Source organism: Mustela erminea, chromosome 4 (assembly GCF_009829155.1).
Source record: "Mustela erminea isolate mMusErm1 chromosome 4, mMusErm1.Pri, whole genome shotgun sequence".
NCBI classification, from domain to species: Eukaryota; Metazoa; Chordata; class Mammalia; order Carnivora; family Mustelidae; genus Mustela; species Mustela erminea.
Genome location: NC_045617.1, coordinates 149,012,719 through 149,039,206, shown reverse-complemented (window position 1 = coordinate 149,039,206; position 26,488 = coordinate 149,012,719). Strand labels below are relative to the sequence as shown.

Below are 26,488 nucleotides of genomic sequence, written 5' to 3'. Positions count from 1 at the left end.
AGCAATCCCGTCCTGTACATGGAAGAATAGCATTCTAGGTAGAGAAAGGAGTCAAACAAGCCTCCTGATTTTTTATCTGCACTAGCAAATCTCTTCTTTGACCTTTGACTTTACATTCTTTAGTGAAAGAAACTGCCAGACAAAACACAACTCTCTTGTTAGTAGTATTCATTACTCAGTATCTATGTTTAACCTTCATTTTCCTAAAATAAATGAATTAAGTCAGTAAAACAAAAGAAACTCTCACCTCAAGGGGTTTGCGGGGAGCAAAGGACCAGAGGCCTCCCTGAGACCACAGGTAGAGAAAGTTTACCGAGAGGGAGAGTCAGGAGTTGAGTGGGGATACTAAAGAAACGAAAGCAGTTAGAATATAGTCCTTGTCCCAACTCCCCCATCCCCCCTACCCCCCAACTGCAGGAGCTTCTGATCCAGTAAGTGAGGGAGGAAAGCAAAGAGAAGCCTGAGCTAATGCCTCAGGGCCTGGCCCAGCAGGCAAAACTCACAGGGGAGCAAGGGGGTGGGGGGTGGGTAACACAGGCCCGTGGTCTCCGGGGGAGAAGTGAAGAGAAAGAGAAAAGAGCCAGGGCAAAATGAGGGTATTTATCAAGAACCGAGGCCTTTGGGAACATGGACTATGAGCAGGGAAATGCTGATGGACATTAGGAGGTAGGAGAGAATGAAGAGGACTCTGTAACAGGTGAACACAGGGACACAGAGAAGGAATCAGAAATGAATCCCTTGCAGAGACGAGCACAGCATTATACTAAGTAAAAGTCTAACGCAGAAGGCCCCAGACTGTATGGCCCCATTTACTCAAAATTCTAGAAAAGGCAACAGGATAGCAATGGAAAGCACATCAGTGGTGGCCAGGTAAGGCGCGCCAGAAGGACGGATCCCACAAGCAAAGGAGGAGACTCGGGGGAGGGTATGAGATCTTCGTCTCATACAGGGTTTGTGATGACCCGGACCAAGTAGGGCCTCCTCACAGATGGGCCCGGGATAAGCCCCAGAAGCCGGGAATGTGCTGCCTCGCAGAGCAAAAGGGACTTCGCAGACAAGCTAAGCGTCAGGATCTGGAAATAGGAAGGTCATTACGCAGGGGGTCCGATATAATGACAGGGTCCTTTGAAAGATGGAAGAGAGGCCTTAGAGTCAGAAAAGAAAATGTGACAACAGAAGCAAAGACCAGAGTCCTTCACTAGCGGACTTGGGAGGCAGAAGGTGATGAGGAGCCAGGGAATGTGGGCAGGCTCTAGAAGGTGGAACAGGCAAGAGAAAGAACTCTTGCCCAGAGCGTCCAGAAGACCACGGCCCAGCCAGCAGCCTGATTCCAGTGCGGGAGAGTCACTTTAGGCCCCGGCCCATAGAACCCTAAGACAACAATTTTGTGCTGTTTTAAGCCACTAAGTTGGTGAAACTTACTAAAAAGGAGACATGAGGAAACTGCAGTGCTATTTTCTGTTTTGAACAACTCCACAGAAGCCGGTGTGATCAGAGTCATTGCAGGGTTGTCACATCAGGCCATGGAAGCTAGGGACAGCCTAGTCCCTGCAGGTCAGAGACTCCCAGAGCAAGCAGCATTTACCCCTGGCGACACTTCTTTGCGCCTCTGACAAGTTTACGGTCACACTGTTTTCTCACATGCCACTTGGTCAGGCCTTAACTGGGATCATAAATAACATCGCATCAGGTGTGAGCTTTATAAAAATGATGGGATCGTGTCTTCTGTTGAAACAAGTGCTGATATGAGGCCTTTTTCTCCTTGCTCTCTGAGGGTGCTTCTGGGGACATACCCACAGAGAGGTCTTTGCCATGGTTCTTCCCTCTGTCCCCACAGGTCTTGGACTGTGTGTATCCACGACCTTCTTCCTGCCCTCCAGGCCACTGCTGAAATGCCACCTGCCAGAGAGGGGGCCTTCCCTAACAGCCCCACCTAATACAGCACCCAGACATACCTTGGGATCTCCTCTCCCCCATCCTGTTTTTAGTTTGCTCTATAAAACTACATCTACTTATGTATTTACTTTTAGCTGTCACTGTGGATTCCTCCCAACTAGAACTTACCTCCAAGCCCAGAGACTTCCTCTTTCTCAGTCACTGCAGTGACCTTGCCTTGAAACACACCTAGCAGGAAACGTGGCGTTACATGTTTGTTACATGACCACATTGGAGAAAAAGAGCACAGGAGAGGGAGTGGCTTGAAGTTTGATGGTTTTCTCACATGTTGCTGTGACAGACCTACGGGATTCCGGTCAGAAGAGCAGGTTGGTCTACAGGACGCCTGGCTCAGGGTTCAAAGGGAAAGACAGGGCGGCGTGGGGAGAAATGGTACCCGGTCATCAGTATCTACAGAGAGGTCATGATCAAGGGCATGAATGTAATACAGAGAATGTGTATATGATCAGGAGGACAGAACTGTAAGGAATATCATACTGAAGGAACAGAAGAGGAGAGCCCCAGAGACAGAATAAATCTGGGAGAGACTGGATCCAAGCAGAGTAACCTTGAATCATCCAGGGCAGATCCAGCGTCAGAACGAATGTAGTTGTCCAAATAGGACTTGTTTTATATTCTGATGAAAATACATACCCAGTCACCCCACCCGATGTTTGACTGCTGGAGGCTGGCTGGTGAGACTCAAATCACAGTAAGATTTCACAGGTGGAATTCAGCAATCTCACCGCGCCCTGTGGCATCCGAGCTAAGTTGCTCTTTCCCGGTTCGGGGGTGGCTTCCGCACCTCCCGGAGCTCCGGTCGCTGACCCCAGAGCTGACCCCTGGAGGTGGCCCGGGGAGCTGACCCGGGAGATGACCCCGGAGCTGACCAAACCACCGCAGAGCTCAGGACCCGGGTTTTCCGCTCCCCTGCGCAGTTCCCTAAGAGCTGAGAACTCCTTTAAAGAAAGCAGCAGGTAACGGCTGAGGGGTTCCTCTGAAGGTGTGCAATGTCTTTACCGTCTCAGGTGGAGGAGAACTTCCTTGGGTAAATTCCATTTGCCTCCTCTGGTCTGTGGTTTCTTCCGGTTCGAAAACTACCCAAAGCCCTCCTTCATCGTGGGCATATCCGCGGTCTCAGCATGGAAAATAAAATGCCCTCCTTCCAGCTTTTTCTTCGAAGAGGAGGGGGAAAAATGCATTAGAATAAGAATCTGAAATTGCGCTTTCTGCCCGTGGACGCCGCCGAGTAAGCATCGTTAAAGTCTCCCCTCCCACTGCCGTTATGTCTAAGTCAGAGTCTCCCAAAGAGCCTGAACAGCTGCGGAAGCTCTTCATGGGAGGTCTGAGCTTTGAAACAACCGATGAGAGTCTGAGGAGCCATTTTGAGCAATGGGGAACACTTACGGACTGTGGTAATGAGAGATCTGAACACCAAGCGCTCCAGAGGCTTTGGGTTTGTCACAAAGGCCACTGTGGAGGAGGTGGATGAATGCAAGGCCACACAAGGTGGATGGAAGAGTTGTGGAGCCAAAAAGGGCCGTCTCAAGAGAAGATTCTCAAAGACCTGGTGCCCACTTAACTGTGAGAAAGATTTTTGTTGGTGGCATTAAAGAAGACACTGAAGAACATCATCTAAGAGATTATTTCGAACAGTATGGGAAAATCGAAGTGATTGAGATCATGACTGACCGAGGCAGTGGCAAAAAGAGGGGGTTTGCTTTTGTAACATTTGATGACCATGATTCTGTAGACAAGATTGTCATTCAAAAATACCATACTGTGAATGGCCACAACTGTGAAGTAAGGAAAGCGCTCTCTAAGCAAGAGATGGCTAGTGCTTCATCCAGCCAAAGAGGTCGAAGTGGTTCTGGAAACTTTGGTGGTGGTGGTGGTCGTGGAGGTGGTTTTGGTGGGAATGATAACTTTGGTCGTGGAGGAAACTTCAGTGGTCGAGGTGGTGGTGGATATGGTGGCAGTGGGGATGGCTATAACGGATTTGGTAATGATGGAAGCAACTTTGGAGGTGGCGGAAGCTATAATGATTTTGGCAATTACAACAATAAAATCCTCAAATTTTGGACCCATGAAAGGAGGCAATTTTGGAGGCGGAAGCTCTGGCCCTTATGGTGGTGGAGGCCAATACTTCGCCAAACCACGAAACCAAGGTGGCTATGGTGGTTCCAGCAGCAGCAGCAGCAGCTATGGCAGTGGCAGAGGGTTTTAATTACTGCCAGGAAACAAAGCTTAGCAGGAGAGGAGAGCCAGAGAAGTGACAGGGAAGCTACAGGTTACACAAGATTTGTGAACTCAGCCAAGCACAGTGGTGGCAGGGCCTAGCTGCTGCAAAGAAGACATGTTTTAGACAATACTCATGTGTGTGGGCAAAAAAACAAGAGGACTGTATTTGTGACTAATTGTATAACAGGTTATTTTAGTTTCTGTTCTGTGGAAAGTGTAAAGCATTCCCACAAAGGGTTTTAATGTAGATTTTTTTTTTTTGCACCCATGCTGTTGATTGCTAAATTTAATAGTCTGATCATGAGGCTGAATAAATGTGTCTTTAAAAAAAAAAAAAAATCTGAAATCGCAAAGGGAAGAAAACATGCTCCAGGTGAGGCTCGAACTCACAACCTCGGCATCACCCGCACATATACTGCTGTATAAGTACCGCGCGCTAACCGATTGCGCCACTGGAGCATGCTTTCCCCGCGGCGCCGGCGCGCGCTCTACGGAGCCTCGGGCCAGGGCGCGCCTGTCCCCGCGCCGCAGCGGAAGCGCGCCGAGCCCCGGGACCGCCCCGCGCACCTGCCGCCCGCGGGGCTGCGGAGCAGAGCCGGGGCTGTCTGCACGCCTCCCTGCCTCCGACCGGGGAGAGCGCAGTGCTTCTTCCCCCTAGGCCGCCGGCGACCCGGGACGCGTCCTTTAGGCGCCCGGAGCAACGGCGGAGGAGCGAGCGCGCGCGGACTCCGGCTCCCTCCGCCTTCGCCGCAAGAAGGGAAACGCGTCCGTGGAAGGCGCCAGCCGTGTGGCCAAGGCGCGGCGGCTCGGGGATGCTCCCAGAGGCCCCGGGACCCCGGGAGCCGAGTCCGCCCGCCCCGGCTCCGCGCGGCCCCGGGCGGCACCCCGCAGCTGGGCCTCCCGTCGCCCATGTCCTCCCGGGCCTGCCTGAAAGCCGCGATCCGAGGCAGAGCCGGCTGCTCGGCCACGAGCTGCAGGCAACCTACCGGATCGTGACCTCTCCTCGTTCGTGCCGCAGGCCACCGTGGCCAAGGCGGTGTCCACACCCCCTCCCCGGCGCCCCTGCACCTGTCTCGGTCTCGCCGCCGCGCCCGCCCCTGATCCTCGCCCCCTCCCCGGGGCCTCTCGGGAGAAAGGCCAGTTGTGGGCATTTCTCCGTTTGTTTGCTTAGTTGTCTGATTCGGGCCTGGGGACACGGCAGCTGTCAAAGCGCATACACCTAAGATCCGAAGCCTTTTGGCTTTTATGGACTAATTGCCGTGAACTGGAAGGAGATAGCCTGCCTGTTCTTGAACACATAGTGGCTACCAAACAGGACTGGGAGTGATCGACCAGCCCTACCTGGAAGGAGAAGCTCTCTCCTTTCAGACACACGGAGAGTGGGGCCGGGGAGGGAAGAGGTCTCCGCCCCCTTCGCCGCTGTGCGGGCATCTTTCCGAGTATTAACGCCCTAACATGACGAGCAGCGAGAAGCACCATAAGCTCCTGGGTGGATGGCCGCTGCACCGGAGGGTTTCCTCCAACATCCCCATCACACAGAGACACCGAGGGCGCCTGGACCTCTAGCGATCATTCCGTCTAAATAAGAACCCTGGCAGTTACCCCCTGGACAGAGCTTACCGAGGCCAGGCACCGTTCGAAGTGAGTTATGTAAATCTCTTAAATCTCTAACAGCACTCACGGGCCTATGCTCCAAATCCGGATCTGGATAGGAGTCAGTATCTAGGGAATTATTGTTCTTAAGGGATGAAACTTGCCATGACTCGAAGTGTCACTGGGGATTAAACTGACTTTCATCAGAGAAGACACGTCTGTCACACAACGTGGGCAGTAGGGCATGAAATCGTGTTCACGGAGGAAAAAGCGGAGAGCTAAATACTTGGAATAGTTAATGTTAAAAAAAGAATAACCATCTCTGACCTCCATCTACTCTTCTAGGGAAGCCTAGCCTGTATGGACCACATCACCGGCCCCCTGCCCTCTGCCTTCAGCTGGATTTTCATGGTGGGAGCACTAGAAGGAGATCAGAATGAGAGAGGACACAGAAGTTGGAGTGTTCGTTTTTCTGTATTCTTTTCTGGGGGTCAACACGGCCTGGTTCATCCAAGTGGATCTTTCCTTCTCGTTCCAATAACGGCTTCCTTCCTCTTTCCTTCAAGCCCTTGGGATACTAACCACTTGATATCAGTAGCCCTCTACTCTGCCTTTCCCCCCAACCTGCCCACACCTTTTTTAAGTAGCCCCTTTCTGAAATCCTTCTAAAAATACCCCATTGCAAAGTTCTCTGTATCCTCTTGATTGCCTGATTGACAGAAACCATGATGGAATTCATAATTATGAATGACTGACCATAGTTTGTGAGATAGTTTATAATATTATGTTTTGAATGGGGGAATAAACATGGGAATAAACATATTTTTGTAATTGATGGGGTTCAGAACACACTACCTCAAAATATGACAACTTAGCAAATTAAATATTTTAAGCTGAAGGAGTCTGAGAAAATGTGAAAAGCAGGAAGCTCACTCTGACCCGCTCCTGCCTCTCCCCTGAAGCAGATCATAAAACTCTCATGTGAGAGGTACCCTGAGGAAAGGGGCACCCTTCTGTCCAAAGACAAAGGGACTCTAAGAAATTCCTTCCAGCTTACTAGACTTACCTTGTATCCTTTGGCCTATCATAGTTCCCCACAACAGTCCTCTCTTGGTCCAACTCAGCATAGAAATACTCAGCTTTAACCACTTCCTTGTGTTTTCATTTCCTTATAAAGGCTCCCACGTCCCATAAACCTCTTATCAAGTAAACATGTATGCTTCCTTCCTGTTAAACTGTGTCAGTTTAATTTTCAGACCCAGCCAGGGACCCTAAGAGAGTCCAGGAAAACTTTTTTCCCTTCCCTACATAATAGTATTGCAAATACAGGGAAACCATTGGACCGTTGACCTACTCTTCAGGAAGAGGATAGAGATTTGCTAACAACTAAAGTGCCCTATTAAAGTCATCTCAGACACTGACTACAGGGAATGCTCAAATTCTTTCTCAAAAAGATGATTCTGAAGACTCCATGATTCAAGGTTCTCATGATTCTGCTCTGGAAAGAATATGATATGGCTGAGCTCCATTTGCGATTTGAGAAAAATGATGTATTTTTATAACCTGAGAATAATGCCGTTTACCTGTGGGTGTATCTTCTCTCCACAAATCTTTAGGCCACATTAATAACATGAATATGCTAAAATAACATTTTACATATTTATTTATTCATTTTAGAGAGAGCATGAGCAGCCGGAGGGACAGAAGGAGAGGGAGAGACTCCCTGCTGAGCATGAATCCCAGTGTGGATCCCGGGCTCGATCTCAGGACCTGAGATCATGACCAGAGCCAAAATCAAGAGTCAGTGACTCAAATGACTGAGCCACCTAGGTGCCCCTGAAATAGCATTTTAAACATCCCAGGACTTGGCTGCCATGTGCTTCTGGGGCACAAAACTCTCCAACCCCATTTATTCTATGTTTTTAGAACAGTGCTTTCCCAGAGGAACTGGAAAATTGCCTAAAACCATACCCATGAATAGTCTGACCCCCAGAGATCGAGTTCATTGGTTTGGGATGGATCCCGGAAACCAACATTTTTAAAAAGCTCCAGTTGATTCTAATAATCATAGGCCCTCCCTGTCTTTTAATCTAAGGAATCAAAGAAAAATAAGGAAAACTGTTTGGATCCCTCTCAATTACTCAGAGTGGAGAAAAGGCTGAAGTTATACATGCATTTGAAAAAAGTCACCCAAAGAATGAATAATTTAAGAGCACCAGTCTAAAAGGAAAGTTGAGGAATTGAAGCAGATGGCCAGGTTTTCTCTGTAAACACCCCCGGGTACTTCACAGAATGTGTTAATTAGGCAGAAATTGAAAACAGCCATTAGTATTCTCCAACTTGGAAACTTGTAGGTTGGCAGTGGGAGGTGGGAGCTGCAGCCTGGGGGTGGGGTGCGCAATACCTTCTGGCCTGGAAGCCCATACCCCCCCCCAACACCAATAAGGGGTACTTCCCACAAGATGGAAGAACTGCCAAACCTCACTCTTCTGCCATCCTCTCTTTAGGATTAAGTTAGGAGAGTCTTAGAGGAAGAATTATCCAGAATGAATAACCTCTGAGAGTAAACCAAACCTTGGGAGGTCACAAAGAACAATGGAAAATAATGTGGAAATATGGGCCAGTGACCAAAAAGATGCCCAGAAAGTCTATGGCCCTCTCCAGCACTCCGGAGAGAGCAGTATCACATACAAGACCAAAAGAACCCTAAGATCATCTCTCTCTCTATCTCTCTGTCTCTCCATTTTCTGCCACTCTCAGCAGAATGGATGTCTTGCATTCTGTTTTCCATGTCCACAGCTCCTGGATCCAAACCTGACACAGGTGAATCCCTGGGTGGTAGCTTGGTCATGGTCTTATGCTCTGGCTGAGGAAACAAAATTAACTTAAAGAGGACAGAAATGAATGACAATGACAATGGCAGAGCAAAGACAAGCAAGTGAGTAAAGAGGTCATTACAGAATTGACAGATGAGAAGCAGCAAGCAAAATCTCTGCCGCCCTTCCAAACACTGAATGTGCGACAAAACAAGCTTAGTGAAAGTTTCATAGAATTCACTGGAAAAAGACAAATACCTAAAAGAGAACGGAGATCTAAAGTCAACCTGTCTGCAGTAGAAAAAAAAAATAAGTGAACTAAGAATTAAAACCTCAATAAAAATATTTGTAAAGGGATAGCTGGGTGGCTCAGTCGGTTAAGTGCCTCCCTTTGGCTCAGGTCTTGATGCTGGGGTCTTGGGATCTAGTCCAAGGTCAGGCTCCTTGCTCAGCGGGGAGCCTGCTGTCCCACTCCCTCTGCCCCCTCCCCTGCCATTCCACTACCCCCTGCTCTATGCAGGCTTTCTCTCTGTACTGTCTGGGTAGGCAGTTAGTTTAGGCTCTCAGGGGATGCCCAGAGGCCAGCAAGGAGGAGGCCACCGCCGGCTGTGGGGAAGGTCAGAAGTCCCGCGAGAAGCCGGACCCCACCAGACAGGCCCAAGACGGCGGCGCCACGACCGGAAACCCCTTAGCTGGTGAGGAGGAAACCCCCCCCAAATCCTGCTCGCGAGAAATGTTGATCCCAAGCAACGAATATTCCACCCTCTTGTTAACTGTCGGTAAGTGAATCCCAAGGCGCACAGCTCTCTCTCTCACCCGCGCTCACATCTGAGAATGTGCTTTCGCTTTAATAAAATTCCCCGCTTGTATCCCTGTGCATTGTGCTGTGTCTGTCCTCAAATTATTTCCCATGAGGAGACCCAGAGCCTTAAGCGCCATCTTGGAGGTGGGCTGGTGGCCTCAGGGTCTGGGGTCTCCCCAGGTCACCCGGCAGCGGGCTCCCAGCTACTGTCCTGAGTCATCATTCTCAGATGCTACCAGCTGTACAGGCCTAGGAGGAAACTCAGAATGATGCACTTTCTTGCCTCCCCCCTGGAGTGGGAGCAGAGCATCTTTGGCTCACCCAGATGCAAGGTGAGACACAGAACATGAGTATGATGTCGGAAAGACCTTATTAGGGTTTGAAGCTCATGGCCAAGAAAGAATTCTTGAGACGTCTTTGGTGCAAAATAGATTTATTGATGCGCGGAAACAGGACCTGTGGGCAGAAAGAGCTGCTGCCCCGGTGTTGTGGGGGTGGTGATTATAGACTATGGGACTGGGGAGGTAAGGAAAAGGGAGGTTTGGAAAGAGCTTTCATGTATTGAAGAAGACACACAGGATACCAGAGGCTTTGCTCTTTGTGAAGTTCAGGTTGTTTTTCCTTTCAGTAAGGCATTAACAGTGAGACAGTTGGGAGCTTCCTGGAGGAACGTTACAGTCACACTCCTGCTATCACACGTCCTTATCAATGAGCTTTAGGTTTAGAAGAAATTTAACTTTATTTACATTTCCCTCTGCCTCAGCCTCCCTCAATTTTAGGGAGGAAGGGTGATGTTAGGGCTTCCGGGAGCGGAGTTCTGGGTCTCTGGAAATTAGGCTGTTGGTAAGAAAGCCCTTTCCTTGTAAATCACTAGGATATTTGTAAACTGAGGGAGACTCAGGTCTGGAAGGATCATGATCTCTACAAGTTAGCTGTTTGTTCTTCCTTTAGGGCAACCAGGAGTGCCTGAGGATGTCACACATACCCATGGTGGGGGAGGGGGTTGCAGGGTGTCAGCTTCTGCTTTGTCCTCAACTTGCCTTCTGTGTTCTCATCACCCCTAACCCCCCACACTGTTCATATATTGATATATATATATATATATATATATATATATATATATGAACTACTGCGTTATGTAGAAAATATTACACAGCAGGCATCTGGAATAGTATCCAATCTAGAATATATAAAACCCCATAAAGAAAACTCAAGGAGTTCACCACCATGCCATTCTTCAGGTGCCAAGATCTCCTGATCTTCTTTCTTTTCATATCTTCGTCTCCCATGTAATGCCAAGATTTGTAGACATACTTGGTGGGACGCTACGGACAGCATCTACATGCTCCTTTCTCTCTATTAGTTTTTATATTTTCACTTCTCATCAGCCCCGTGAGTAAGAGTTTACTGTGAAGGTGGGTTCTAGAAGTCAGAGTCACTGAAGTCACAGTTTTTAGTCTTGACCTCAGGCACCATGAAGTGGGGATGGGTAACAGGACATCCAGATAGAAGGACATGGAAAACCAAATTTGCTCATTGGGCCTGTGTATCCCGTGGATGCTTGAGGTCCTTGCCCCTCAGTGCCGCCATCATTGATGCGATGCTTCTCTCTGTCTCTCCCTCTCCCCTACCCACTCTGCTCTCTGTCTTGGCCTAAAGAAAAATACCACACCTATAAATAAACATATGACAACAACAAAAATAACAGCCATTCCCCCAACACAAGTCACATTAATGAGGCATTTAAGATCAAGGACGGATGTCTATTTTGCCAAGTGTGCTACATTTTTAAAAGTCTAATTTATATTTCCTAAACCCTTATTAAATTTAATTAAAAATTTTTATTAAAATACGATACATTCTTCAACTCACTCAGGAAATATTTACTGACTGCTTACTAGGTGCTGAGCATTACTGTAGAAGCTACAGCATATGATCCTAGCCACCAGACAAGAACACCTGCGCTCGGCTGTCTTACACTCCAGTATGGGATACAGACAGTATAGGAGATGGACCACTAAAATACACATCCTATTCTGTTTTGTTAAGTATATAAATACATGTTAATAATAAGCAGAAAAAGAGACAATGTTGGAGGATACTGAAATGTTAGACGGGATGACCGAAGAAGGCATCACTGAGAAAGTGGAGGGTGCAGACTTCAAAGAAATGAAAACGTGCACTCTGCGGACATTGGTAGTCCGAGCATGCCAGGCAGGGGAGCGGCCGGAGCAAGACCCTGACATAGACTATTGGTCCGCTCCCAGAGGAGCAGAAAGTCCACTATGACAGCAGCAGCAGAATCGGGGGAGACCAACAGGAGAGCAGAGAAGCCGTGGGGGCCATTCTGGATTCTGTAATCAGGGTGACAGTGCAGCCCTGTTTATGCCTGGAGTTCTGATGTGATTATTAATGATGCTCTTTTCATTCAGACGAGTGTCCCTACAGTGGCTAAACTAATCCTGACTCTAGGTTGTGATTGAGACTCAATACAAGTTAGCGCATCTGCTGGCTTCTATTGGCATTAATTGTAAATGGTGGCACTTCTGTTTTCCTACACCCGAATTTCAGGTATCACCAACAATTTAAAGATGATACAGCAGCTTTATCCCCGTTTTTTATGATGAACTTCCGTTTTAGAATCCCCTGCTTATGTTAGCAGTAATTTTCTGGGAATAGAGAATATAGATTTGGCAAATTCATTTCTAGTTCCAGCTTTTGGTGTCAGGGAAACATTCCTTTTGAAATCATCTACCGAAGATGAAAAAGGAAAGAGCTGGAGGCCCCAGTGAGATTCGAACTCACGACCCCTGGTTTACGAGACCAGTGCTCTAACCCCTGAGCTACGGAGCCCCGCTGAAGGGGCCCTCAACTCCGTGCCCTAAAGCTGATTATCTATGCCAAAGTTTCGTTTTCCGTTTTTGTGAGTTCCTGGACATTTGATATGGCACCCCCTCCCCTTTCCGATGTCCTCCGTGACAGTTGTCACGTCCTAAAGGCTGTCTGGGGACTCGGCCCGGACGCGCGACCGGGCAAAGTAGGGAGGCGGGGGTAGGGACGGAAACGGCGCCGGATCTCGCAGGCCTCCCGACCCGAGTCCGCCGCAGGTGTCTCGGAAACCAGCAAGCAGGGGCCTTCCTCTCCGCCTCCAGGGCGGGCGCCGGCCTCCGAGGAAACTGCAGCTATCTTCAACACAGACCCCAACACCCCGACCACGGGCGATACCCGCCACTCAGGAAAGACACTCAGAAAACTAAGATGCACGGCGGCGCGTCGGCCCCGACTCCAAACACGTTCACTGCTGCACAGGGGAGGCGGTGCGATCCGGCCAGAGCCCGGAGGCCCGCTCTGCAGAGGACCCCACGGGCCAAAACAACCGCGGTCACACACAGGCACGACAATGCCCTTGTGACCCGGAGTGTCACAGACGCGCATGATAGGAGAACCAAGCAAACGAAGGAATGGTCGTATTAATGAAGTTGAGAGTGCGGGCCGTGAAGGGGATGTCAGTCTCGTCGCTTATTCATCACGCTTTCCTGAACGTCCTAGGATTAAAAACCGCCTCCTGCACCCCGGAGGAGCCAGTGTGTTCCAGTTCTCCAAAATCCTAAATTCACCTGTGCAATAAGGGACCCTACCTCCCGAAACTCATCGTCATCACCCGAGTATAAGAGAAGAAGGGGATTGCAGGCCCAAGGAGTTCCAGTTTGCAGTTTTTTTCAGATTTTATCCCATATTTAGATACCCTGTTCACCTCCTGTTTCTAGCACCTACAGAAATGTATAACTTCAGTGAAATTCGGGTCTGTTAGGGTTCAGAGGAATCACTTGGACCTTTTTTTTTTTTTTTTTTTGGTGTTTTGTGTTTTAATGATCTTAAGTGTGATCTCAGTGGGCTCTCTTTTTTCCTCTACCCGCAGAGACAATGGCTTCTGATCCTTGAATGCATTCATTCAGCATAGTGTTTACTAACATGTGGAGCAATGACAGGCAGGGGCTTGTGGAGACACTTCTCTGGTTCACCGAGTCCTCGGTAGTTGAGACTGTCTAGCACTCAAATCTCTACCAGGTGACAAAGCCTGTGTCAGGCTATGTTACCTACAGATGCAGTTAAATTGCAAGTGCTTTTGCAGCTCTGCAAGGGCTCTTTAAAAAGAGGGGAGGGGTGGTAAGAACACCGGAAATGAAGAAGAGAATGCAGTTAGCAGGGAGACAGGAAGGACAGGAAGTAGGAGAGGGTAACCACCTGTTCCCACCAAACCACCAAATCTGTGGGTGAAATTCCCAAAGAAGCCTGGAGCCACTCCTCCCCCAGGCCTGAGTCTCTGGTTGTGACTCTGAATTTTGGTCGGGCTTTCCACTTACAAACACCACACTAAGATACTATATATCCATACATCATGTATCATGTATCATAAGATGATGCTAAGTAATATTTCTCTATATTCAGTTTAGCGTTATCGTAGGTAACGCTAAACTGAAGACCCAAATGTTCCAGAATTCAGTCTCTGTTGGACCTGACCCTTTGACTCAGTGATGCTAACTTAGACAATGAACTTTTCCCTACTGTTTTATTAATTTCCACCTCCTTCCAATGTAGGAAATCTTTGCCCAGTTGGAATTTATTTTAGGAAGGGTTTTCAGAACACCCGTTGGATTGATCTCCAAATTTAGGGTTACATTCAAGAGGGGACATCAGGAATCTCTACTGTTCCTCTTCTTACCATCTCCCATCTGCCAGTGCCTTCTATTGGCTGAGTCCAGACAGGAGCTAGGGGGCAAGAAAGCCCAAATGATGCTGCCTTCCAGGGCCCAAAAGCAGGGAGAAAATAGCGAATGCTCAGCCCCTGCTGTTGTAACTGCGGTGATGGGGTTAGTGTGGGGTTGGTTGAGTCATGACTTTCCATCATGTATAAACCTTGGATCATAGGTAGGTTGAAGCTTGAGCAGCTGATAAGTAATATGTATTTCTAAACAATTTTTATCATCCCATGTCAGGAGCACAGCCATCGTGAGGAGGAATATGGATCTGGTTGCCACTGCCTGCCATAAAGTGAGGAAGAAGGCATGAAGTACAGCTTCTTTCTAGCAGATGTGTCCCAGGGAGCCTGGCATGGGCAAGGCAGCTCTGTGGTCAGGTAAGGCTTAGGAGGCATCTGGTTCTGGAAAAAATGTGGGGCTTCTGGTTGCAGCAATAGCTCAGTTCATTCCAAACTGCCAATGAAGGCTGCAGTGTAGACGTATTTCCTGGCTCTATTAGTCCTGCTGGAGGGGTAAGCAAGTCTGTTTCTCTTGGAGAGTCTTATGATCTATATAAATAATGTTTTGGAAAACTCATTCTGATGATGTGAGCCGAATGAATTACCCTTTTATTAAAAAACATTTTTTTAAAGAATTTATTTATTTGCCAGAGTTAGAGCACACAGGCAGGGGGAGTGGCAGGCAAAGGGAGAAGCAGGCTCCCTGCTGAGCAAGAAGCCCAGTGCAGGACTCGATCCCAGGACCCCAGGATCATGACCTGAGCTGAAGGCAGATGCTTAACCAGCTGAGCCCTCCAAGCATCCTTGTGTCACCCTTTTAAAATGCACCATGTTACCCTGTGCTTGAATGTTGGGATGCTCTGGCAATACCAGCGATGTGCAAGTTGCCAGTTGGGAAACATCAGCTACTGGCCCACAGAAAGGTAAGCTTGCTCCAGGATATAATTAAATGCAACTTCACTACAAGCAAATCATCAGCAGAACGAAACAAGATGCTTGGTGATACAGTTGACTTACCTCTGGCGAAAACTCCATATCTTGAAACAGAGCAGACTGGTTCCAAACATTTATGGATTGTGCTGGTCGCCAACCACACTTTGAGTGGCTCTGCCCACAGTTTTCCCTCCTTCTAGTCATTTGCCCTCAAACAGAATATCCACTGACTGCAGCCACACACGTGTGTATCACCTTGGGCTGATGGATACAGCTATTGGTACTAGCTATTGATCAATAGCTATTGATACAGCTATTGTATACAGGTATTGATACAGATCAATAGCTATTGATACAGCTATTCCATTGGGCTGAGTTCATACATGAAGCAAAGAGAAAATCCTGATTTTGTAATAACTCCTTTTGGAGGCAGGTTTCTGGCCAACGGGACTCAGCTGGAATCCATAATGTCTCTCCTAATGACTGAAACCTAGTGTGGCTGTTACTGCTCTAGCTGTGGCTGGCTTTCGCCATCCCTGACAGGTAAGACTTAGCAAGACAAATGCTCTTATCTCCTCTTTCAAAGGATGAGAAGGAGGTAGGAGGAGCTGAGAAGGCACAAACACATTCTAGCTAGGCACAGAGAACTGAAAACAAGTCCAAAGGGTATGGGAGAGAAATTCATTGACAAGAATGTCAGGATTTCCATAAGTGAGACGTTTTGTGCTGGTTCCAGGAAGAGGTAGAACAGACCAGCATATTGGGCCCATCTAGCCCACGTGAATGGGACATCTGGAGATAGACGGATCCCTCTCGGGTAAAGAAAGGGAATAAAGGGCACCCCAGTGCGGAGAAGGTGATGGGGCCTCCAGCATAAGGCTGATGGAAGAAACGTGGCTAGATCTCTGCCTTCCACAAACCCCTCACCCCAAATTTATACCGCACCCCACCCCACTCAGGGACATGCTTCTCCATGAGCGGCAGCTAGTCTAGAATAGAGAGAAATTGTTAACCCAGGAAGCTGGAGTTGGGGCACTCCACTGATAAGACATGAGCAAAACCACCTGAAAAGAAACTGAAGCTCTAACCTTCCTCCGGAAGAACGAAGAACCCAAAGTTATCGGTGCACTCAAAATGGGTTAGAGTAAGAGCTGGCAAGCTCTTGCCATGAAGGGCCAGGTAGTAAATATTTTCAGCTCTGCGGGCACGTAGTCTCTGTTACAACTAAGCTCCTCCACAGTCCTAGAAAACAGATAAGCAAGTACCCGTGGCTGTGTTCTTACAGCTCTTTATTCATGACACTGAAATGAGGAATTTTCACGTGATTGATCATTGCAATCGTCTTAAAATGGAACGTTTGAGCTCACAGCCCCTGCGAACATGGGCAATGGTTGGGATTTGGCCAGTGGGGTGGTTTGCTGACCCCGGAATGGAATACAATATAGACTGTCAAATACAGGCGAATACAACCTCTCAGAGTCTGGTTTGAAACTTGAGTGCCATTATTTGAATTTCTTCTCTGTCCCTTTTTTGCTTGTTCCTTTAATTATAAAATGATTATATTTGCCATTACTATTGCCTAAATTACTATGGCTGCATAACAAATAACCCCCAAATCAAGGGCTTGACACAGTACTACATGGGTTTTGGTACATATATATGTAATTTCTGAATCCCATGATGGCCGAGGTGTCGCCTGGCATCCTTCAGGGATCTGACCAAAGGTTTTACAGTTGCATTATTGGCTTCATCTTTAGACCGTGTTTTCCTGATGTTTTCCCAGAAGGCTTTTCTTAATTGTGATGTTGTCTGTCATCTGGAGAGGCTGGCAATGAGGGACAATCTTCTTTTTTTTTTTTTTAAGATTTTATTTATTTGTCAGAGCGAGCACAAGCAGGGAGAACAGCAGACAGAGGCAGAAGCAGGCTCCCTGTTGAGCAAGGAGCGGGATGGGGAACTGGGTCCCAAAATCCTGGAATCATGACCTAAGCCGAAGACAAGCTTAACAGACTGAACTACCCAGGCAAAGGGACAGTCTTCTTACTGGATATCCATCAAGTCCTGGTTCCTTTATAATGAATGTTTCTTTCTTTTGTTTATCTCTCTCATGACTCATGTTACCATCTAGGCATCTAGGATAAGCAAGGTGACACCTTCAAAACATTGCCCGGACACTTCCTTGGATGAATCCCTAAATTCATTAGGTCCATGTCCTACTTTTCACATTAGCACAGGAACAGTGTTGCTCAACCTCCTGCCATTAGACTTTAGATAGCAGGGCCCTCCCTTCCTCCAACTTTTTTTTTTTTTTAAAGATTTTATTTTTGAGTAATCTCTATACCAAACATGGGGCTGGAACTCACAACCTCCAGATCAAGAGCATATTCTACCGGTTGAACCAGCCAGGTGCCCCTTCTCCAGCTTCTAGTAGCATTTTTCCTCACTCTCCTTTGAACATCCCAGACTTGGGACCAGGGAAACCGGACAGAGCTGTCTTCAGGACTTTGCAGTATCCTTTTCTGATTCCTGCCTGCTTTCCAGTAGGATTTGTTACCATTTTCGAGTAACAAATTCTCTGTTAGCTTGTAACCATTGTGGGTCTTTTCCCTCATGGAGGGTTGGGTGTTCAGGGGGAAAAAAAACAGAGAGTGTCAGAAGTGGGATTCGAACCCACGCCTCCATGCGGAGACCAGAAGTCCCAGGACGGGAAGCTGCGCTTGAGTCTGGCGCCTTAGACCACTCGGCCATCCTGACACTGCGCCGCGGCTTGCTTCAGTTTCCTACTTCAGCTTTGGCTCTCCCCGGGACTCGCGGCCGAAGCGGAAACTCCGAACTCCGATGCAGAAGCGCAAAGACCGAGGAGCGCGCGCTCCGCGCGAACCCGAGCCTCTCCTGCAGACCTGGAGACCAGGAAGCCGGCGCCCCTCCCCGCAGCCCGGCCTCGGGCCTCGCAGCGACCCCGCCTGGGACCTGGCCTGGGACCTGCCTGCAGGCCACCGCGATCTTCGTGATCCGACCCGCATCCTGCAGGCCCGGCTCGGCGCACCAGTGTCTGGACGCAGGGGGTCGTTGAGAGACCCGTTCAGGGCATTTCGAGGCGTTCCTCCTGTCCCCGACAATGAGGCCACCGGCCGCAGCCACGCGTCATCTTTCACTTCCCCACACGGGTCGGGAGCCTCCTGCCCCGCGGGGTCGCTCGGGCGCCGCGGGATAATGCGGTCCCCCCATTCTCTAGAGCCCCCAGGGGCCTTTCAGCTACATCACCCGCCGGGGCGGGGGCCCGACAGCAGCTCCTCTGAAACAGAAGGTTTGCCTTTTATGCATCTTCCTCCTACAGACCACAGAACCTGGTTGCACGTCTCCCCCAGGAGAAGAAGGTCCTTCTGGTTCCCTTTCATCTTTGTTTCGTTTTTGTTTTGCTTGTTTTTAAGACAAGTTCCCAGGCTTCCTTAAGGTCACCAGGATGGCAGAGCAAGGCATGACCTCAGGAAAATCGCTGCCGCCTTCTCTCTAGGAAGAGGGGGCTCTGAGATGTTGGGGGAGGGGAAGGACGGAGTAACGGAGGGTGCTGCCCTCGCGCGAGGAACGAAATGGGGCTGCGCGCACGGGGAGAGTGGGAGGAGTCTCGATCGGGAAGAAGAGAAACCTAGGACTGGAGGGCAAAATATTTGAGGAGTATGGCAAGAACAAAAATGAGCCTTGTCAGAAGTGGGATTCGAACCCACGCCTCCATGCGGAGACCAGAAGTCCCAGAGCGGGAAGCAGGTGCTTGAGTCTGGCGCCTTAGACCACTCGGCCATCCTGACACGACACGCTGGAGCTGTGCGAAGTAACAACTGTCAGTGACCAAAGACCTTCCATCCAGGAAGGGAGCGGAGAGCTATTTCCAGCAGGTGCAGGAGCGATCGAGCATTCGGCACGACCTGCAAAACCCGAAGATGGGACAGGACGAGTTCTGCGGGGAAGCGGCGAGCTGGCGACGGGATGAACGCAGCTCTGAAGTCCAGGCGCCCACGCCTCTCTGGAGGTCTTTCTTCCTCTCCCCCACGAATCCTACTGGCTGCGACTTGCAGGACCGGCCTTAGGCGTGGGGCGCTGGGAATGCAGATTTGATCCGCGTGGCGACCGCCGTCTAGGGGGCTCTCCCTGAGGTTCACAGACTCTCCCGCATCTGGGAGGTCACTGGGTGTGACACCATCCTCGGGAAGTCATGACCCCATGGCTTCTGTCTTAGGAGGTTAACACAAATTCTGCAGGTTCTGTAGCAGAGGAAATGAAAAAGAGTGGAATAGTGGTCCGAAGATTTCAGAGGGAAAATTGAGAAGGAAAGAACAGCTCAGAAAGGAATCAACTAGAATTTCCCAAGGCTGGAGTTCATGCAATAAACATCACACCTCTGTTTTCGGAATATTGGTAGCCAGGCTCATCTCAAGAAACTGGGGTTCTCTCTGCCCTTGGAGAAGAATGATTTCTGGTTCCTTAAGAAGTATGGAGTATTGATAACCAGTCTTTGCAAAAATCCATTAAAAAAATTTTACCTCTGCGGTAGCAAGCACCTTCTATGTTCAAGACTTTTTTTCTTTTTAAACTTTAGAGCAATCCGAATCATACAAAAGAATATGACACATAACCATGAAGCCGAAAGGAGAGAAGTCTGGTTTTGAGTAAGTAAGCAGCAGGCCATGGGCTCAGGTGTGAGCAAAGATTCCAGCAAGGTAAGCTCGCCTTGGGCTGTGATAGCTGTAAGGCCAAGTCCCTGGTGGGAAAAAGGAAACTACCTTTAGGAACTGAGAGGAGGCTTCAGCTACTTTTGCAGAAGAGATAGCTTCTCAACTATGGTCTCCGGGCATCCTTGGAAGGTGGAAGATGAGACAGTCTCTGAGAGGGACAGGAAGGAAGGCGCAGGCAAAGGGTGTTAGCTAAGAAAGGAGGAGATGGAAAAGCCTTAAAAACAGCTTTGCGGGATTCTTTGTCCGGAAGAACCAGGCTTCGGTGACAAAAGTGGTCCACGGACATAACTAGAAAGCGCCCCGAGCCTCTGTTTTCCGCTCCACGGTCCACAGATCAGGTGGTCACAACACACACACACACTCTCTCACACGCACCTACTCAGTGTGGAGACTAGAAATCGGAGATTTCCTGTAGGCAGCACGTCCCACTGCAGGGGAGGACGGCGCCGAGCCTCCCGCGAGATTCCTGCCGTCCCCACTTCCCTGTAACCTTGCGAGAGACCGTTCTACAACTACCGCTTGCTGTTCCTCCCCTGCCGCCGCTCCGCTGGCCCCCGGGCGCCCCGCCTGATGGGGACAGTGACCCGCCGCTAGGAGCTCCGTCCCCGCCCCCGCCTGCCCCTCCCTCCGCCCGGCCCTCGCCCCGCCCCACCATCCCTAGCCCAGCCCTCCTCCTAGCCCTGCTCCTGTCCCTCCCTTTGCCCGGCCCTTCTCTCAGGCCCTGTTCCACCCTCTGCCCGGCCCTCCCCCCGCCCCGCCCCGCCCCTGCCGGGCCCTGCTCCGGAGCCCGGCGCCCAGGCTCTGCCCCCAAGCACTCGTCCCGGTGGGGTCGCGGAGCGGCGGAGTGCTCTGGTGTAGGCGCGGGCGATCTCAGTTTGGAACCCATCCCTGGAAATCCGTGTGGGAAGGCCAAACGGGCGAACACCGAGCTCCCGAGAAAGGGCTTCCGTTCAGGTTCTGGTTTTTCTTGAGAAGATTGCACAGGCGCAGGGTCCTAGAGACTTCTTGTAGGCGGCGCGTTTGAGAAGGCAACGTGGGGTACACCCAGAGTGGGAGACGGTTGGAGAGGAGACGGGTGCGCAAGAGGAAAAGGGGAAATTGACGCTCGGGGATGACTGTACTAAGACACTTCCAAATTTGTGGGAATCAGAGAAACGCTCATAGCAGTCAGCAGAGTGGCGCAGCGGAAGCGTGCTGGGCCCATAACCCAGAGGTCGATGGATCGAAACCATCCTCTGCTACAGTATTTTATTCCTCGCAACGCGAATTCGGCGCGCTTTATTCTCTCAAGCTCCAAAATTCCCACAGAACACCAGGCCGAGGAAACCAAGTCCCAGACATTCATTTACATTCATTTACATTTCTTGTTCTCCTTTGGATCTTGTTGAAACTCACTCATTATCAAAATTGTGTCTGTATTCACATTTTTAAAGCTCACAACACTGGGAAACAACGCACCATCTTATTTACTGCCCATATGCACTGACTCTACCCCTGCTTCTTTGCCTCTGCAGTGGGCCTGCCGTGTCTCATGAGCGAGCAAAGATCTGCAGTGAGAGAAGCCGGACGCCTTTTCATCTGCTTGATCCTTCCTGCCTTTTACTAGGTTGTAGCTCAAGATCAAACGTGGAGCTAAAAAATAGAGCCAGTGTACCCGAGTGGACTCCCGTGCGTGGGTGGTGAGGGGCGGCGCATTATAGGGTTCACTGCAGTGGAAGGCCGGACGAATGGGTGCAAAAATGGCGCAATTGGCACAGGGGAGGGTGGGCAGGTGAGAGGGAGAGGGGGGGGGTAGGGACACGGGGAGAGGGTGAAGGAAAGGAGCGTGGAGGAAAGATGAGGAATGACAAGGACGGAATTGCAGAGCGGTGGGTTTCCCAGGGGGTTAGTTTTCCGGACAGAAGCCCCTCTCAGGAGAGGGTGTCACTTTTGTCTGTCTGTTGCTCTGCCACTAACGTCCTAGAACCCCCCAACTCCGAAAGAAAACACGGTTGGAAAGGACAGGAAGTGAACCTCCTGCCTTGTGCCACAACTTCTATCTCTACCAAGCTTTGGCTCTCCTGAAGTTCTTCCCACTTACAGAAGCCACTGGTGGAAGGGACAGCTCTTCCTCCTGGTGAGCTGGTGAGCTGGTGAGGGACTTGCGAACCCTTGGAGGCTGGCTCCAAGGGTTCTATCTGCAATCCTCACTTGCAGGAATACTCATTCCTTCCCCAGTGGATCCCACCGAGTTCTGAGCCACTTTCCTGTCACTCCTCCTGCAGTAAATACCACCCGATAATTGTGGAAGGAAGAATTGCAATGCTCAGTGCCATCAAGCTCAGATGTACTGCAGAGCTGAGGTGTGTGACCCTTGCACCTGGAAGAGGCTGGTAATTTCTGAAACCATGAACATAGTTAGCAGTTCTTGGATCTCTTAGTTGTTTTATATAGTGAACTAAATTTTTCCAGGAGGCCTGGGTAGCTCAGTCGGTAGAGCATCAGACTTTTAATCTGAGGGTCCAGGGTTCAAGTCCCTGTTCAGGCGATCCTGGGCATTTTTACTTCAGTTAAGTCTATGTAAGTAAAGCTCATTGAGAACATCTCTAGAGTGGGATATTGGTAACAGCCAAACCAAAGGCATATCCTTGAAGAGCTTTATGTTCTAGTGTTTCATTAATTACCTCTACCCAATAAAAACTGAAATTTGGGCCCGAGTTGCCAAGAGGAATTGGAAAAGCACATAATGGAAAAATAAGACACAAGTGTTGGAATTACCAAGGTGGCCATTTTAAAGTCCCCTTGACCTGATTCGTTACTCTTGGAGTGGCAGGGGAGCAATTTGGGGGAAACCGACAAGAATTTTAGAAAGCAGTGACTCTGTCCAGTCTGTTCCCACAGTTTAGATTGACTCTTCCTATATAGAAAATGTGTGGCATCTTAAAAGCTCCTGCTTGTAAAAGCCATAATATGCAAACACGTTTTGAAATGGTCTTAGCTGTCTTTTTTGTCTTTACATTAAAAAGTTTCTGTTGTTATCCAGAGATTTGGATTATGGTTAAAGACCCCGATCCTGGGCTCCTAGTGCATGGTTTCTGTGGGCAGAGTGTTAAACCAGGAGGCTGTGAATTCAGTTTTTGTAATTCTTTATGCTTTTAGCCTGATGATATGAAGTATAAATACTGCACTTAAGTTAATTGTGTTAGTTCTCTCCTTCTTTGCTGTTACATTATTAATTTGAAATAATCAGGTGTGTGCCTTTTTGAATCTCTATCCTGTCCTTGTTTATCTTATTTATTAATTTTGTACGCACATGAAAGATAACATTCTAGAAGTCAAAACTATGCAAAGAGATGTAGGTGACACTTTATCTGTGATATGTATTGCAAATACCCCTTCCTCCTCTCCTCCTCCCCCCAATTTGTCAGCTGTTTTTAGTTTATCACATTTCTTGAAATGTAAATATTTTCAGATATGTAAATATATCAAATTGTGGTATTCACAAATGAATAGACAAATAACTCGGTGCAAGAAAATACAAAGTCCAGAAATAAACCAAATCACATAAGGACATTTAGTATATGATAAAGAATGGATTTCAAACCATGGGTGCAAAGATAGACTTTTTGGTAAATAGTTCAGGAACAACATTCCTAGAATTGGAGACTCAAAGCCTTTCTCTGGATGAGGCTCCAGCTCTGGATGTGGCTGGTTTGATCTTCTGTCCAAACAACTCAAACTTTCTCCGTATCAGCAATAATGCTGTTTCATTTTCTTATCACTCGTGTATTCACTGGAATAACACTTTTAATTTCCTTCAAGAACTTTTCCTTTGTGTTCACTGCTTGCCAACTGTTTGGCACAAGAGACCTGGCTTTCCGCTGTCTCGGCTTTCAACATGCCTTCCTCACTTGACCCATTCTAGCTTTTGATTTAAAGAGAGAGACACGCCATTCCTCCTTTTCACTTGAACAATTAGAAGCCATTGTAGAGTTACTAATTGGCCTACTTTCAATATCCGTGTGTATCAGGGAATACAAAGGCCCAAGGAGAGGGAGAGGGATGGGGAACAGCCAGCAGGTAGAATGGTCAGAATATATACAACATTTATGAATTACGTTCACTCTCTGGTTTGGGCACAGTTCATGGCACCCCAAAACAGTTACAACAGTAACATCAAAGATCACTGATCCAGATCACCACCACACACATAATAATAATGAAAGCATTTGAAATATCATCAGAATTACCGAAATGTGACTCGGGGACACAAAGTAAGCGAATGCCATTCGGAAAATGGCGCTAGCAAACTTGCTCAGTGCGGGGGGTGCCGCAAACCTGCAGTTTATAAGGAACAATAAAAACAGTAAAGCAAAGCTCAAGAAAGCAAAGTGTGCAGGTATATCTTGTGAGTACCTTCCTAGAAGACAAACTGCTGATTTGCTAGGTCATGTAAATGTTTAACTAGTTGAGGTGATGACAAACTGTTTTTTCCAAAGTTGTAAAAAGGTATGCCCCTGTCTTAGGCCATTGGGGGTGACAGGGAAAAATTGTACTCTAAGCTGTCTGACCACGACAGCAAGGGAATTCCAGTCCCTGTCTCAAAGCCCTTCCAGGTTCGTCTTTCCTACCCCAAACGTACCAATATGCGATGTAGAAGGGTATAAATCCCCTCCCTGCTTGTGCTCGGGGCTCACTCCTGTGGAGGACCGTCTCCTCTGAGCCCACCAGTGTTAAATAAACCTGCGATCCTCCAGCGTCTCCGAGAGCCACTTGGTTCTTCCGTCGGGATCCGTCAGGATCCAGGCCAGGTTCCGTAACACTTGGTTCCCTGACCAGGAAACCCAAGGGCGCTGGGTTGCACCGGCTTGGGGCACCGCCGGAGGTCGTAAAGGAGAAGGCGTGCCTGACTCATTTCCAGCAGTTTCCCGCGCCCTGGCTGATTTCCGGCAGTTTCCCGCGCCCTGGCTCATTTCCGGCAGTTTCCCGCCTGGGCGCCTCCGGCCGGCAGGCTGTTCCCACGCGGACTCGAAGGAGACTTGGCAGGTGAGGACCTGGTCGCGACGTCGGATTCCGGTGAGGCCTGGGGCCCCAGGACCCAGCAGGCCCACCCCTGAGGGTGGAAGGGGAGACAGACCACCTCCCAGGGACCTCTTAGAGGTCTCACAGGTAGGGCCTCCCTGGGGGCGGGTCCTTCAGGTCTGGAACACCTCGCCCGTAAGGGGGATGGGAAGGAATTTCCGGAAGGAGTTCCACTGGTCCGGGCCTCCTGGGGGGAGGAACTGTAAGAACTTCGGTGTGAATGCGTGAGTGAATGAGCAGTCTGACCTGGCTTGTCGGGCGGACTGATTCTGTGGCTCCACCGGCGGGCACCCTTAGGGTCCCCAGAAGCCTGCAGAGCCCGAGTGGCCCTAACCTGCTTCCGTGGTGACCTCATAGCGTCTAAGGCGAGCCCCTTTGGGGTGCCAGTCTGGAGTTCATACAGACTCGCTAAGGCTAAGAGGCACCCAGGTATCCTCTGGGATGGCAGACTGGGGGGCATCTGAGTGGTCTCTCCTTCGGAGGGACACCCACCCTTTAGTCTTCATGCCAGTGACACAGGGAGGGAACGCACAGGGTGGCCGAGGGAGCCTCCCTGCTCATCATCGTGGAGGCTCTTCAAAATGAAAGGTCTTAGACTGAACACTCAAAATTTTAAGAAGCAATTCTCAGGAGACTATGGGATCAAAACATCTGGAAAATTAGGCACATTATGTGAATTGGAATGGGCCACCTTTGGGGTCAACTGGCCCTCCAAGGGTGCCCTAAGACCTACCCAGTGTCCAGGTCATTTACAAAATTATGGCCAGGATTCCCAGACACCCTGACCAATTTCCATATATTGATTCTTGACTTCAGATAGCCCAAACTCTGCCCCCATAGGTCTGATTCTGTGCTAATAGGAAGGACCAAAGTAGGACGTTTGTAACCCTAGTAAAAGAACCCAAAGCCTGTAAGGAAGCAAAAGCTATCAGGAAGGCCCTGCCCTGGACCATCAGGGGCGGCGGATGAGCTCTGGACAAAGATGAACCCATCGGAAAGTGTGGGGACCACAGTCCTCCTTTGACCCAGAGCCTAAAGCTGAGCTGCAGGAAGACAGTGTTCCTGCTTCTTGTAAGTAGCATGTGTGGGGAGATACCCGATTTAGCAACTCTGACAGCCCACAGGAAACTTGATCCAGACAAACAGGATGTAAAATAACAGGAGCTCTCATACCTGGGTGGCTCAGTTGGCAAAGTATGTGCCTTCTACTCAGGTAACGATCCCACATGTCCTTCAGGATGGGAACTTTAAGGAATATTTCCAAGCAGCTGCCAAAACTCCTTTGTTTCGGGGAAATTCCCTGTCCTCTCTGGCCCAATATGGATTGTCTATTCCCCCCCAACCCCTTGTTGGCGGGAAAACATGGCATCTGCTCCTCTGGAACTGATGGTCTCCTGAACCCAGAAACTTTTCTCTGTCCTCTGGCAGCACTTTGTCTCTTCTGCCTCCCCATCCCCGTTTTCCTGTTTCTGCACTACCTTGGGTGTGGTCTGCATTAATGGCTTTTAAGACCATGCTCAGTGCCTGAAGCACCATGACTCCTCCCTTCACTGTCAGGGAGCAAGAAGAGCACCCCCAGGACCTAACACCACCCCCTCCAGATTTCCCCACGTGTCTC

General features: G+C 49.3%; 1 long non-coding RNA gene and 6 other non-coding genes across 11 annotated transcripts in view; 3 read left to right on the top strand and 4 right to left on the bottom strand.

The window, feature by feature from the left end:
* The window catches only part of LOC116587677, a 41,018-nt gene extending 18,038 nt beyond the window's left edge, over positions 1 to 22,980 (top strand). For 2 of the 5 annotated variants that reach the window (XR_004284549.1, XR_004284550.1), the window contains exons 3-5: positions 14,385 to 14,524; positions 21,324 to 21,925; positions 22,074 to 22,980. This is a non-coding gene — a long non-coding RNA (uncharacterized LOC116587677). Of the gene's footprint in view, positions 1 to 14,384; positions 14,525 to 16,943; positions 19,795 to 21,323; positions 21,926 to 22,073 lie in introns of all 5 variants that reach the window. The other 3 variants (XR_004284552.1, XR_004284553.1, XR_004284551.1) reach the window with 3 other exon arrangements.
* TRNAI-UAU lies at positions 4,542 to 4,635 on the bottom strand. Its single transcript has 2 exons — positions 4,598 to 4,635; positions 4,542 to 4,577 (listed from the first exon to the last, which is right to left on the bottom strand). It is a non-coding gene; the product is annotated as a tRNA-Ile (tRNA).
* Positions 12,168 to 12,240, bottom strand: TRNAT-CGU. The gene has a single exon. It is a non-coding gene; the product is annotated as a tRNA-Thr (tRNA).
* Positions 17,729 to 17,833, bottom strand: TRNAL-CAA. The gene is made up of 2 exons: positions 17,796 to 17,833; positions 17,729 to 17,774 (listed from the first exon to the last, which is right to left on the bottom strand). It is a non-coding gene; the product is annotated as a tRNA-Leu (tRNA).
* Positions 18,780 to 18,885, bottom strand: TRNAL-CAA. Its single transcript has 2 exons — positions 18,848 to 18,885; positions 18,780 to 18,825 (listed from the first exon to the last, which is right to left on the bottom strand). It is a non-coding gene; the product is annotated as a tRNA-Leu (tRNA).
* TRNAM-CAU lies at positions 20,979 to 21,050 on the top strand. Its single transcript has one exon. It is a non-coding gene; the product is annotated as a tRNA-Met (tRNA).
* TRNAK-UUU lies at positions 22,264 to 22,336 on the top strand. The gene has a single exon. It is a non-coding gene; the product is annotated as a tRNA-Lys (tRNA).
* Positions 22,981 to 26,488: the final 3,508 nt, after the last annotated feature.